Source organism: Choristoneura fumiferana, chromosome 13 (genome assembly GCF_025370935.1).
Source record: "Choristoneura fumiferana chromosome 13, NRCan_CFum_1, whole genome shotgun sequence".
NCBI lineage: Eukaryota > Metazoa > Arthropoda > Insecta > Lepidoptera > Tortricidae > Choristoneura > Choristoneura fumiferana.
In genome coordinates, this window is record NC_133484.1 from 6,844,725 (window position 1) to 6,857,832 (window position 13,108).

General features: G+C 36.1%; 1 protein-coding gene across 4 annotated transcripts in view; it reads left to right on the forward strand.

The window, feature by feature from the left end:
• The window catches only part of LOC141433965 (angiotensin-converting enzyme-like), a 203,296-nt gene that overhangs the window by 65,256 nt on the left and 124,932 nt on the right, over positions 1-13,108 (forward strand). For all 4 annotated transcript variants that reach the window (XM_074096134.1, XM_074096135.1, XM_074096137.1 and 1 more), the window contains exon 2: positions 2,446-2,488. The gene's annotated coding sequence lies outside the window, so the exon portion shown is untranslated. The remainder of the gene's footprint in view (positions 1-2,445; positions 2,489-13,108) is intronic.

Sequence of the window (13,108 nt, forward strand, 5' to 3'; positions counted from 1 at the left end):
AGCACGGCTTAGAGTCCTAAATGAACCGTGACAAATAGTTTTATTTATCTCTCTTCTTTTAGCTTCGATTAGTCCTGTTTATTTAATGGTGTGATAGTAAATAGATATTTTTTTATTAAAATCTGATATTTAAATTCTTTTGTATTTACTTGTAACGTAGTAATTTAATAATTTAATTTGTAAAAATACATTGGAAATACTAGTATACATTTCGGACTTTACGATAAATGACAACTGTTTAAGGCCGGGTGCGCATCATGTGATTAAAGTTCTATCTTTGTCACTCTTTGCTATTATAAGCAGGACAGGAACATTTCAAATTGTCAATTTGCTTACGAGTGTAGACCTGCTTTATAACTGCCTTTGTGACGAGACACTGCAGGGGTCAAATGAGGGTCATTACTTAAATTTTGTTTATTTAATTCAGTTTATCACATTTTTGGAATCTGATTTCTGAAAACGCTTCACAAAGCCTATTTCTCCAAATGGTTTTCGATTTATTATATGTTGTCAAAAATTGGGACATCCCAATTATGGCAAAGGTATTAAATGATAATGTACCGGATAGCTCACGTCTTAAATCGAGTTTAGTTCGACATGTTTCGGGCTAATACGTAGCCCTTCCTCTTAGGAGTAACGCGACTCGGCGGCTGCTGCAACACGCGCACTACGCGCCACTGCTCTAAGGGCCTAAACTCCGAAATTTGAAAATAGAAGTTCGTGTCGTAACGTCCCTCTCACCCTCTTATTAAACAGTATAAGCGTCAAAAGGACGGAAAGACAGGAACTTCAATTTTCGAATTTCGTAGTAGCGCCGCTGCTGGCGCGACAAAAAGGAAAGGAAGGGCTACGAATTAGCCCCAAAAAATGACGAGCTAAACTCGATTTAAGCCGTGAGTTATACGGTACATTATCATTTTAATATGAGTGTCTCACGGTAGTTTCATGTTAAAAATATGGCAAAGGTGTACACAAGCTGTGGAAGATATACCCAACACACGCTTAGCTTACTCGATCTTGCGAAAATATTAGCGCTACTGATGAATGGAATATATTTGAAGCTTATTTATTTCTCGAGCTAAATTTCTATGGATAATGAGGGGCAAAAAAAACACCATAGTACCATCAATGATACTATCTGATGGTACAACGGTAAAGAAGGGGCATAATTGATTGATTGATTGATAGAAGTGTTGCACAGATTGAACGTAATTTTGTAGCAATGACAAAAATAATGAGTCACAATAATTTAGTTTTACAGCAGAACCGCAATTCATTCTTAAGAATTCGTAAAAATACGTTTTTATTATTTGCAATTTTGTCTTTGAATTCGTGGCAACTTCTGTAATAATGTAAACACTACATACACACATACAAAAATCACGCCTGTATTCCCAAATGGGGTAGGCAGAGTACACGAAATGATACCGCTGCGGAGCCACTTTTAGCAATTTTAGGTTTTAAGTTTAACAAAAACGGTACAATAGTGACAGGTTGCTAGCCTGCCGCCTACGGTATACCTTAACCTATTATCCATAACACTAAGAATATTAAAATGAAAAAGTTTTTTTTTATTACAGGAAACTATAAATATCTATTTACTTCGGTGGTCTCACCTCACCTACATTCAAATGTTTACTTTAGCTAAATGTAAAAACATTAAATTTTAAAACGTATGAAAACGGATTCTATATTGAGTGTTCCATTAAACTTTATAGTGAAATCTCTATCGCTTACCATAATGTTACAATATTTAGGTTAATGTAGCAATGTGTGTGGTAAGCTTATTAATGCTTTTAATTTAAAAAGCTACTGCGATACCTCTATTGATTATATTATAAAGTTGACTTAAAATAAAATTTTATCGTAAACATGGGAAGCTTAAATTTAAACAAAAAAGTCTTGAGCTAGATGTAAAATGGCAGTAAATACAAACACAGGATTTATGACTAATATATTTCGGGACTTAATCGTCGTAGTTCGGGCCTTAGTAGCCGTTACTACTATGTTTATTGTTAAAAATATGTTGAAAATAGCCTGAATGGCTTCGAGAAAAGTATGGTACGGCCGTGCCTTTGTTTTTGTTTTGCTCGACTTGGCGGGGGCACTCCATCAAGTCCCAACAAATATTAATTATGAGTGAGAATCGTGAAAGTCTGAATAAAACATTACAGGATACACAAGTTGTGAATTTTAAAGAAAACATTTAATATCATTCACCTAGTTACTATGTATTATTCGAAATTATGCAATCATTTATACGAGTTGTGAATGTCAAAAAATAAACATCAAAAATATTTTTAGAAACTTACCTAGCTATTGTTTAGTTTGAATTACGTAAAATTACACCATACCTACATATGTATGAACAAAATATTTAACAAATAAAATAAGCAGGCCAGTATTTCAAATTGTATGACTAAGAAAGTATTTTTTTGTCCTCAGTTTATGGTCCAGATCAAGATCCTGTCACGGAAGCAGCTTTTGCGTAAGTACCTTTAGCAAATTATGTATGCTTTATAAAGCATCATTGTGAAGTAGTTATAGTGATAGTTATAAATAAGAAAAACTACCCTAATCCCTCTAACCCGGAGCTCAATATTCTTCAGTATGCTTCTATTCAGCGCGCCACAGCAGAAGGTTTTGTATAGTCAAGTCTTAACTGTCATTAGTGGACGTAGTTGTCTTTACTAAAGTTAAAACCTTCCATAAACTTGAACTTTGCATAGCCCCGTTCAAACGCGTTAATACCGTCTTGACAAGAAAACATAATTATGCAACAATGGCTTATGCAAACCGAGACCTCATTTACTCAAACAGGTTCCGCGTCGATTTAAGGTAAACTCTTGTTTGTGCGATTTAGTAAAAGGGACGTTTTGAATTCCGACCCCGTATATATTTACCGCGGTAAAGTCACTGGTGGCCTGGCTGTGTTCATTAAGCTAACAATTTCCTTCAAAGACCCCTTACAATTTTTTGGGAGTGTTCTGTAATTGTATAGAAAAAAAACAATTGCGAATGAGAAGACGATTGCTTCTTTTTGAAGTTTTACGCGGACATCTACGCTATTAAAACGGAAGACTGGGTAAATAGATATCACGGGACAATGAGGGCTATCGTTTTTTACCCGACTGCCCGAAGGAGGGTTATGTTTTGCGAGCGTATGTATGTATGTATGTGGATAGTATGTCCATTTCTTTGGTCCTCGCTGCAGCCTAAACGGCTGGACGGATTGTAACATATGAGGTATCATTGGATTCGTCATAACTGTCGGAGTGACATAGGGTATATACTATTTCAATATGGCGTCTGCGAAAAAAAATATGGCGAAGGAATAAAAAAATATATTTTGTATTGTAACAATATGGAAATCAAATGAAAGCTAAAAATTAGCCCATTCTAAATATATATGGGTTATAATACTTTTAATCTACTATTTTCACAGAAATATGAAAAAAGTGTAAAATAAAAAAAACATTAAATTTAAAAAATCAAAAAACCCGACTGCCTTAAAAACTAAAAGGAAGAAAATAAGTTTAGTGGTCTAGAACTCTGTCAAGAAGCTCATTTAAGGTTCAACAGTCGGGACCCATTCAAATCGTAACCAGCTCAAAAAATCTTGGTAATGGGTCCCGACTGTTGAACCTTAAATGAGCTTCTTGACAGAGTTCTAGACCACTTATCTTATTTTCTTCCTTTTAGTTTTTAAGGCAGTCGGGTTTTTTGATTTTTTAAATTTAATTGTCTTACTAGATGGCGCACTGTTGCGTGAGGTTTTTAAGTATGGCTTTCAAAGTCTGTTTACGGGCGTGAAAACAAAGTTTAGATTAAAATCATATTGAATACACCTTAAAACCGTACCATAAAAATATCGAGCATGCCACATTGTTGCATAGTCCCCGTTTTGTTCGGAAAAAAGGTTTCCGAAAGACAAAACTATCTCAAAATACGGACATTCATTGCCCCGGAACGCATATTTGCCATAATTAATTTCAAATATTGCAAAATATTCACAAAATTATTCTAATTATAAATAAACCCGCGTAGCTCACCCAAAAACTATGAGATTTGACATTTCGGAGACCTCACGCTACACTAGCGCCTCTAGTGGCGAATTCATACGCGATAGCCCTCATTGACACGAATGCCCGGTATTCCAGTAAAATTGTTCCATAGCATGACACTGCGGTGCTTGATCGAACTTATTTAACTCGTTTGGATTGTGACCCCGCAATGTATCGCTACCTACTGCCACGATTTTACTGGAATAATGTGAACCGGGCATAATTGATCACTTTCAAAGTTAGATAAGATTGATACCATTTTTAGGGCTCCGTATCTCAAAAGGAAAAAAACGGAACCCTTATAGGATCCTTACTTTTTGTCTGTCTGTCTGACTGTCTGTCAAGACCCTTTTTCTCAGGAACGCGTGGAGGTATCAAGCTGAAATTTATATCAAATACTGAAGTCTACTGCCCCTTGGAGCTGTTAAAAATCAAACTTCTAAGCCAACGCAATCAAAAGATGCAGCCGTTTATGCTGCAAATTTCCGCAAATTTTCGAAACTCGCAAGGGAATCAAAACCTACAGGGTAATTCCCGTGAACTCAGAATCTTGAAATTTGGTATGAAGGTAGCTATTATAAATGAACTAAAATAATTTCCTTGCTCACCCGCGAACTACATTATTATTATTTTAGTTCATTGATATGGACCTCCGCAAAGTAACGCCTGATTCAATAAAGTAGCTATTATAACACAACCAACTAGAAAAGTCTGAAAATCTTGTTTTTTTATGTCTGTCTATAATATATCAATGACCAATATAATTTAACCCCACACTGCGTACATTTTGCTTAAGAGTAGAGCTCTATGCATACACTGGATGTATTAAATCACTCGGAAAAAGCGAGAAACATCTTCAAGACTCGATTCCCGTTTACTTACATACCTATAAATGTGCACGAACCCTCGGTGCGCGAGTCCGACTCGCACTTGCCCGGTTTTTTTTTCGGTCGATTTCAGAGTTAAACTATTAGCTTACCATGATTGTGTTATGGGGGTACTAGACTAGGCAACGGACGAACATATTTTAAGTACACTTAGATATATAGAATCATACTTAAATACACATTTAATAATAAATGTCCGTCTTTCACGTCGAAACGGAGCGGAATAGCGCGCGATAACCAAATTCCACGCGGGTGAAGCCGCGGGCAAAAGCTAGTTAAACAAAAAAGTCTCGATAGTTTTCTACCGAAGTAATTTACCGAGCGATCGCGAAGCATCTCAATTTCAGCTGGGGCAAAAGTGTTTTCTTATAATATCTGTCCGGCTGTCGTGAAATTTTGTGAGCACGTTTATTAATTAAACATAAACACGTTTTTTTTCGCAATAGCGGCGCTATGCGGGTTGAAAACGTAAGAAACAGATTCACGGGATCTACACATCCACTCACTAATACTAAATATTAATGTTACTAGCCACTCGGAAAACTTTCCTCCCTATTTGCAATTTAATATCCATGTTTCTCAAATCGTTCGAGCCATATAAAAGTTTAGTCGAAACCTGAAAACGTAGTTTTGTGCCCTAACCACCGCCAATGAAACCACTTTACTTATGCCGTGCTTAAATTGGACTTAAGGGAGCAATATAATTTATGTAGAAACTGGATTTTCAGAACGACCAAGAGAACTACACCCATATTTAACGTGAAATCTTATTCTACCACTAGTTCAACTTAATTGAACGTTAGTGATATAAATGGACGATATTATGTTGGAACATTAAAACGTAAAGTATAATTAATTTTAGCGATTTTGAGTTGTTTATTATGTTATTTTTACGTAGGTACCGATTCGTGACACATTTTTGATATCGACAGTATAGATGTAGTGAAAAAAGTTTTTACACAGGCCAAGTCAAAATCAATCTTATGGCAATGTCATTAAGACTTTGACATGGAAAAAAACTCAATTTAATTATATCTGATATTCATTAGAACTATTTTTATGAATTCTGAGAATGAGGGGCGCTGGCAAATTTGCCACGCACGAGAAATGAATTTTATTGCTTTTTATAAAAGAATTTAAAGGCCAATTGGGTTATAAAAGATATTATTTAGGTATTATGTACTTCTATAATTCTATCTATTCTTTTGTTTTAACTTATATGCACAATGCACATTTGAATGCGAGTTAACCTGTTTAATAAAAAGACCTCTTCAATTACCTATTTTAAGTAGAAATAAGTGATTTTAAAAAAATAAGAAATTTTACTGTTTTACCAAAGATACCATTAGGCAAAGCGACAACTAGGCAAAACAGTACATTATGCGAAACGATATTAGACCACACGTGACTCCCGCTACTAAAAGCTCCAAGGTAAAATAGTAGTTTCCGTTGGACACGGAAATCTGTGTCAGTCGTTTGAAATTTTTTCCGATTTCCAATAGACAGTTAGTTGCAAGTGCACAAAAAAGTTCCGGTTTCGCTTTAACGAACACTGAAAAATTAACGATCCTTTGTAGTCATTCCTTTTTCGTTGTTCTAGTTTTTAATTGGTCTAAGTAACTGAAACCCGGAACGCTATCGGTGAGCAACATTGTTGCAAATTATTAGGGTTCCTTATGGAATTTATTACTTATATGGAAATATTATTATTATATAACCTTATAGTTTCGCAATGTCCGTCCGTTCGCCTATGGTTTAGTTTAAAGACTCAGGCCTAAGTAATAGAAAGCTCTAATTTTAAATGATTATAAATACATATACACAAACAAAGATTACGGGTACTTACCTCGAATCGAATTGTACTTCATGGCCTCTGCAGTAATGTACTATTAAAGCTTTTTTTTATCGGTTGGATGGCAAACGATCAAGTGGGTCTCCTGATTGTAAGAGATCACCACCGCCCGCCCATAAACATCTTTGCATGCTTTAAAAGCAAATCGTCCATACAGAGCACACAGAACCTTAAAGTGGCAAATTATAATAATGATTATATATCATGGGCAGGGATATTTGGAAATAATTCCGATCCGCATTGGCGATCCCTTATTCCAAGTAGTAGCGAATCTGTTAAAAATATAGTTGTGTTAAATACTTGTGATTTATAGATATCATAAAATAACATGTAAACCTGTTTAAAAATATGCCTCGTTCAGTTTTTTGTTCGATTCTTCTCATCAGAGGTTTTTCCGAACCGGTGGTACCTAAATTGAATAAAGATAATTTTGACTTTGACTTTTAGTTCGAGGGCATAGCCGTGTGCATTAGCTAGCTTACATAAATATTCTTACAAAGCAAGCAAGCGGGCAATGTTAAAACAAACATCAAGCCATTAAATAGGTAAACGATCGAGTTAGTTTGTACAAGAATACAAACTTGCACACTTTTATAATTCAGCTTTTACATACAAACATACATACATAAAATCACGCCTCTTTCCCAACGGGGTAGGCAGAGACTACATCCTTCCACTTGCTACGATTCTGGCGACAACTCTCGCTTCCTCTACATTCATCAATCTTTTAATGCATGCACGTCGGTTTAGAGTACTCCTGACCCGACCTTTCTTCAGAACGTCCCCGATTTGATCGTGGTACGTTCGTCTAGGCCTTCCTCTCCCAACGTTCCCATTCACGCTCAGCTTTTATTCACATAATAATAATATGGTAGAAGCTGGGCCAACTAAAACTGAATAAAAAAGTAAGTCAACAATCAGAAAGTTAAGAACCGTTTAAATGAAACTAACTTTCGATAAAAAACGCATCAAAATCTTTATAGATTTTCAAAGTTAGTTAGGTTAATAAATATAATTTAATATATTGTATATACCTACGTATTGTATATATTAACCAACTTAGAAAAAATGAACAAGATAATATATTATATCTGTTATTAAATTGTAAAGACGACCAGATGGCCTAGTGGTTAGAGAACCTGACTACGAAGCTTGAGGTCCCGGGTTCGATTCCCGTGTCGGGGCAGATATTTGTATGAAAAATACGAATGTTTGTTCTCGGGTCTTGGGTGTTTAATATGTGTTTAAGTATGTATCTATATCTATATAATTATATTTATCCGTTGCTTAGTACCCATAACATAAGCTTTGCTAAGCTTACTTTGGACTAGGTCAATTGGTGTGAATTGTCCCGTGATATTTATTTATTTATTTAAAGCAAGCCCAGCTTAAACAATTCAATCGTGTGCAGTTGTATTGTTTGAAGCCACTGCTATAAAAGTTTTTGCACATATGAACAATGCATAGGTATTTCTATTAAAAAGGTTAATTAAAAAGCAATATGGACAATTTGGACATAGTCTTAAAATAATGATTGTGACACATCCATTGCTTTTACTCCTCTTACTCGTACCATTGCTATAAAGTAGCGGTCCAATGTTATCAGTACCCAGTGAACCTGTAAGTAATAAAATTAAATAGCCAATTAAATTCAAAATAAACCAACCGTTTTGGTTAACGCGCCTCAAAGGCCTCCTTGCGTGTCCTGAGGCAGTGGATGTAATTTTGGAGGATCTACTAATAAATTTACCATCCGCGCGATTACGTATTCATAGTAGAATTTAATAGCAAGGTTCCTTGATATCAACAGTAGGAATCTATGTTATAGTTCATTGCGTTAATTTCGTGGTTATCAATTTCGATTATTGTTTTAAGAGTTATGAGACATGGTAAACATTAAGCCGTGTATGTAAACTCTTTATTGTACAAAAGAAAATGAACAAAATACAATTCTGTCGTGTTGTGTTGTGATGCTCTCTGTCAGTCTCACTCTCTATAGCTTTGGTATGACACAACACAAGCTGTCATAACCAAGGAGCGGAATTTCTCATAGCAAAAATCAAACGTCAAAGGAATTGAACATAAGTTTTATCGACTATCGATAAATATTTCAGTAATTAATAAAACAGGAAATAGTAGGTACTTTTAAAATAGCGCTTATTAAGTAAGTTACAATTAAAATATAAAGAGCTTGAGCTGCTTTGAATTAACTTTACATTTAGAGCAGTATATCGTTGAAGAATCTTCATTGTAAATATGTAAGGGATGTTTTTTAATCCATTTGTCAATTGTTTTTCTTTTAGGATTAACCATTTTAATAACACGGGAATGACTAAGAAAAACTCAAGCGACATAAATGAATGTCATAATATGTGACGTTGACGCGATTTATTTTATTTTAATATGGAGATGAAAGTCGCTTATCAAAGAGGTGAAATGTTACAGAATATTAACGATAACAAGAAGAGTCGATTCGATAACATCGATAACTGGAAGAGTCGATAAAACTTATGTTCAATTCCTTTGATGTTTGATTTTTGCTATGAGAAATTCCGCTCCTTGGTCCTTGGTCTGCGCTTCGACATCTGGCCGGAGGGTGTGGTGTTCCGTCGTTTTAGGGTAGCGACGATGACGACGTTTAAAAATCCCTAGCTATTCATAGTTTTTTTTCTATGTATTTTATGTCTTTTTGTATGTATAATTTGAATTTTACAGGGCATTGGTGTTTACTGTAATGCTGTAATTTTATGTTGGTATAAATAAATAAATAAATAAAAATATATATTAAAAAAAAAAATACACTGCATCAGATAAATGTGAATGCGGCTTCAGACGTATTGATGCGAGCGTTTTAGCGACGTGTGTTTTAGGCTACATCTCCATCAGAGGTGTACTAGGAGCTGAGTGGTGCGAAGATGTGTTTAAGTAGTGAGGACGTGGAACTTTGTGACTGTCCCTACCGGAAATTAAGATTGTTTTTTGGAGTCTTTTTGTATTTTTCATTTCAAATCCAAATTTTGTTACTTTTACGGTCATCCCGTAAAACCCATATCGAAAATACATAAAAGTCGCTGTTAGTTTCGCTGCTTCAGTGACTAAATAAGAAACAAACAAGCTGAGATATGTGGTCCATAGGAGAAATTCGTGTCGGTACTCCTGTCCAGTGGTGGTGTAGGGGTATAGCACGCGGCACGGAATGCTGAGGACCTGGGTTCGATTCCCAGCGCTGGTCTTATTTTTCTGGTTTTTCTGTGTATCTATATTTGAGTAAGACAGAAAAACGAGCATGCGGGTCACCTGGTTAGTGATCACCACCGCCCATGGACACCTACATTATTATTAGGACTGCAGATGCCGGCCTAAAAGGAGTGGCTAATAGGGGAGGGAGGAGGGGAGGAGGGGGGAAGGGAGTTGGGCCTCCGGATCTCCCACTCACCGTACGAAACACAGTAGAAAAACTACTATTACACACCAGTATTCTGTGGGAGTGTGGTAGGTATGATGTGCGAGGTAGCTGAGCGATGCGAGAATGCGTAGCGAGAGCGTGTAGCATGCTTTCTTCAAATAAGCGAGCCGATTGTGGTGTGGTGAGGCAGACTGAGTACTTCATAACACATTCCCCGTACACATTCTTCCCCTCCGCTGAGCTGTTTCTACAAGAGTTGCGCTGAGCGAGGATAAGCATATGAAGCGTTTTTATTGGTTCATGAGAAGCACATTCCTCGCATGGCATTCTTGCACATCTCTGGTGGAGTTGCAGCCTTAAGAACAGATGTGGCATAGCGAATTCTTCGCAGACGGGATCGAGGGCAAACGCTAGTTCTGTATATACGTAAACGTTTACTTTATGTAATACCTGAAATATTATATGTACAATAAAGGATCGATTGATTGATTGATTGATCAGTTATTTTATTTTAATGCGGTATTTGACTATTTTTTATTTACTTTATAAATGAAAATTTGACATGATGCATGTAATCAAACTGAAAAACCATTTTTAAGATAGGTATCTTTAAGTATAACAGAGTTATAAAGGTTTGAATTTCAAGATTAGACGGCGAAAGACTCACTTGCATGTGACGTCACTCGCAAGTAGCGCCATACTGCTGCATAGAGAAAAGCGTTTTAGAAAGAGACAAATATATAGATTTTTTAAAAAAATCGCTATTATTCCAATTTTCAACCGAATTAGTTTTTACCTTTGCCAAACATTGTTTGTGGATCTATATTTATAATAATATAAAGGATATTACGAGTAGTATGGCAAATTCAAAAGTTGTCAAATAACGTATTGTAATTATGTTTTTGATTTTGATGTAAATAAACGTTTGTTAAATGGTGCTTTTAAAAGAAAATTAAAACGAAAGTAATCCGAGTAAAATGCAAGTTTAGGTAAATAGCCAGTCGCACAAAGTAACCGTCTCAAATTAATTTCCCGGTAACGGATTAAAATGTAAATTGAACTGTGTGCAAATTAAAAGCGCACAATTGCGAGCCCAAAGTCGGATGAAAATTTTGGAAGTTATCCAATAATACTGAATAATACAGCATTGTACGGTAAATAACGTTTCAGCTGTCGCGTTTGCTAGATGCAATGGTTTTCTGACTGATAGAATATCGCTAGATGGCGGTAGTTTCGTAGGGATTGGCTCAATTATTAGTGCCAACTAGCTATGTAGTTAAAAACCGGCCAAGAGCGTGTCGTACACGCCCAGGATAGGGTTCCGTAGCCATTACGAAAAAATCAAATATTTTCTAAGGATTTCGTATTGTGTACGGAATCTTCCAAGTTTAGGTTAATTTTATACCTTAGGCTGCTATTTACTCTTAAACTACTAATAATTCTCAAGCAACCTTAGCTGCTATAATTTTCCTTGTAAATTTAATATATTTACTACCATTCTGAATTTTTTCAAATTTTTCCACCCAACAGTTTAGATTTTAGAGGGGGGGGGGCTCGATTTCAATGAAAATTTGCACTTTAAAGTTGAATATTTCGCAAACAGGTCACTGAATAGAAAAATTGTCTTAGCAACCCCCCAATAGTTTTAAAAGACCTATCCAACGATACCCTTAATTTTTTTTCCTTTTTTTATTGTACCACTTTGTCGGCGTGATTGATATGTATTTTCATGTCAAATTACAGCTTTCTAGTACTAACGGTCTCTGAGCTTACCCGCGGACAGACAGACAGACAGACGGACAGACATGGCGAAACTATAAGGGTTCCTAGTTGACTACGGAATCCTAAAAAGAGAGGTGGGCCTATTGGCATGGTGCCCATCACGCAGGCAGCATTCCCGCGTTGAACTGCGATTGCGATTTTTTACGCGAGAAAGCTGCCGGCGCGAGGATTGCCTGTTGCCTCTCTTAACCTATTGCTGAGCTCCCTGTGTAGCTCCAGCGCACCCTTACTTACCCCAAGGACCTAGTCTTGACGCAAAAAAAGCAAAGAAATTATATGAATATGAATATGAATAGTCACTAAAACCCCCATTTATGATGAAACTAGCTTTTGCCCTCGGCTTCGTCCGTGCATTTTTCTGTGATAAAAAACAGGCTATGTCACTCTCTGACGACACGGACAAACATACAAACACACTTTCGCATTTCTAATATTAGTATGTATAATGACTAGGGGGCGTAATATAAGGGAACTATATTTTCTGTCACTTAAATTTACATTTGTCACGAAACTGCGATACTCTTATAATAATATTTATCCCTAAGAAATATATTAGTCATAATATTAATCAAATCTGTCTCTAAGTATGAATCACCAGATTAATGTAAATATGTACCTAACTTAAATAATAGTTTGATCACTTTTTTATACCCTGAATATAAGATCTGTCTTCTAAAAAATAAGTCACGGGCAGCAATAATACATTTGAACCTAAAATAATAGATCTGTCACCTAATAAATTGATCTGGTTAGGTACGACGACGAGCTAAGCGAGGGATTTTAGGTAGAACTGCGACCCTTAGCGCGCGAGCCGAGCGAACGAAGCGAGCGTGCCGCGGTAGCGGAAGGCGAAGTGCCAGAACCGATTTTTTTTTGCTAATACTTGTATGATGCATACGAATGTTTGTACCTTATAGCAGGTACTTGAGTCTTGGATGTTTGTATGTATTTATGTAAGTATATTACTTATGTATAATAATATGTTAGTTTGGGGCTGGGTCAATTGCTGTAATTTAAGAGAAGTATTATTATAATTTTGGAAATGGCGATGGATGGACACACGCTTCGAGGGTCGAATGATCACCTGCCCAAGCAGGGTCTCCGTTGGCAATCTACT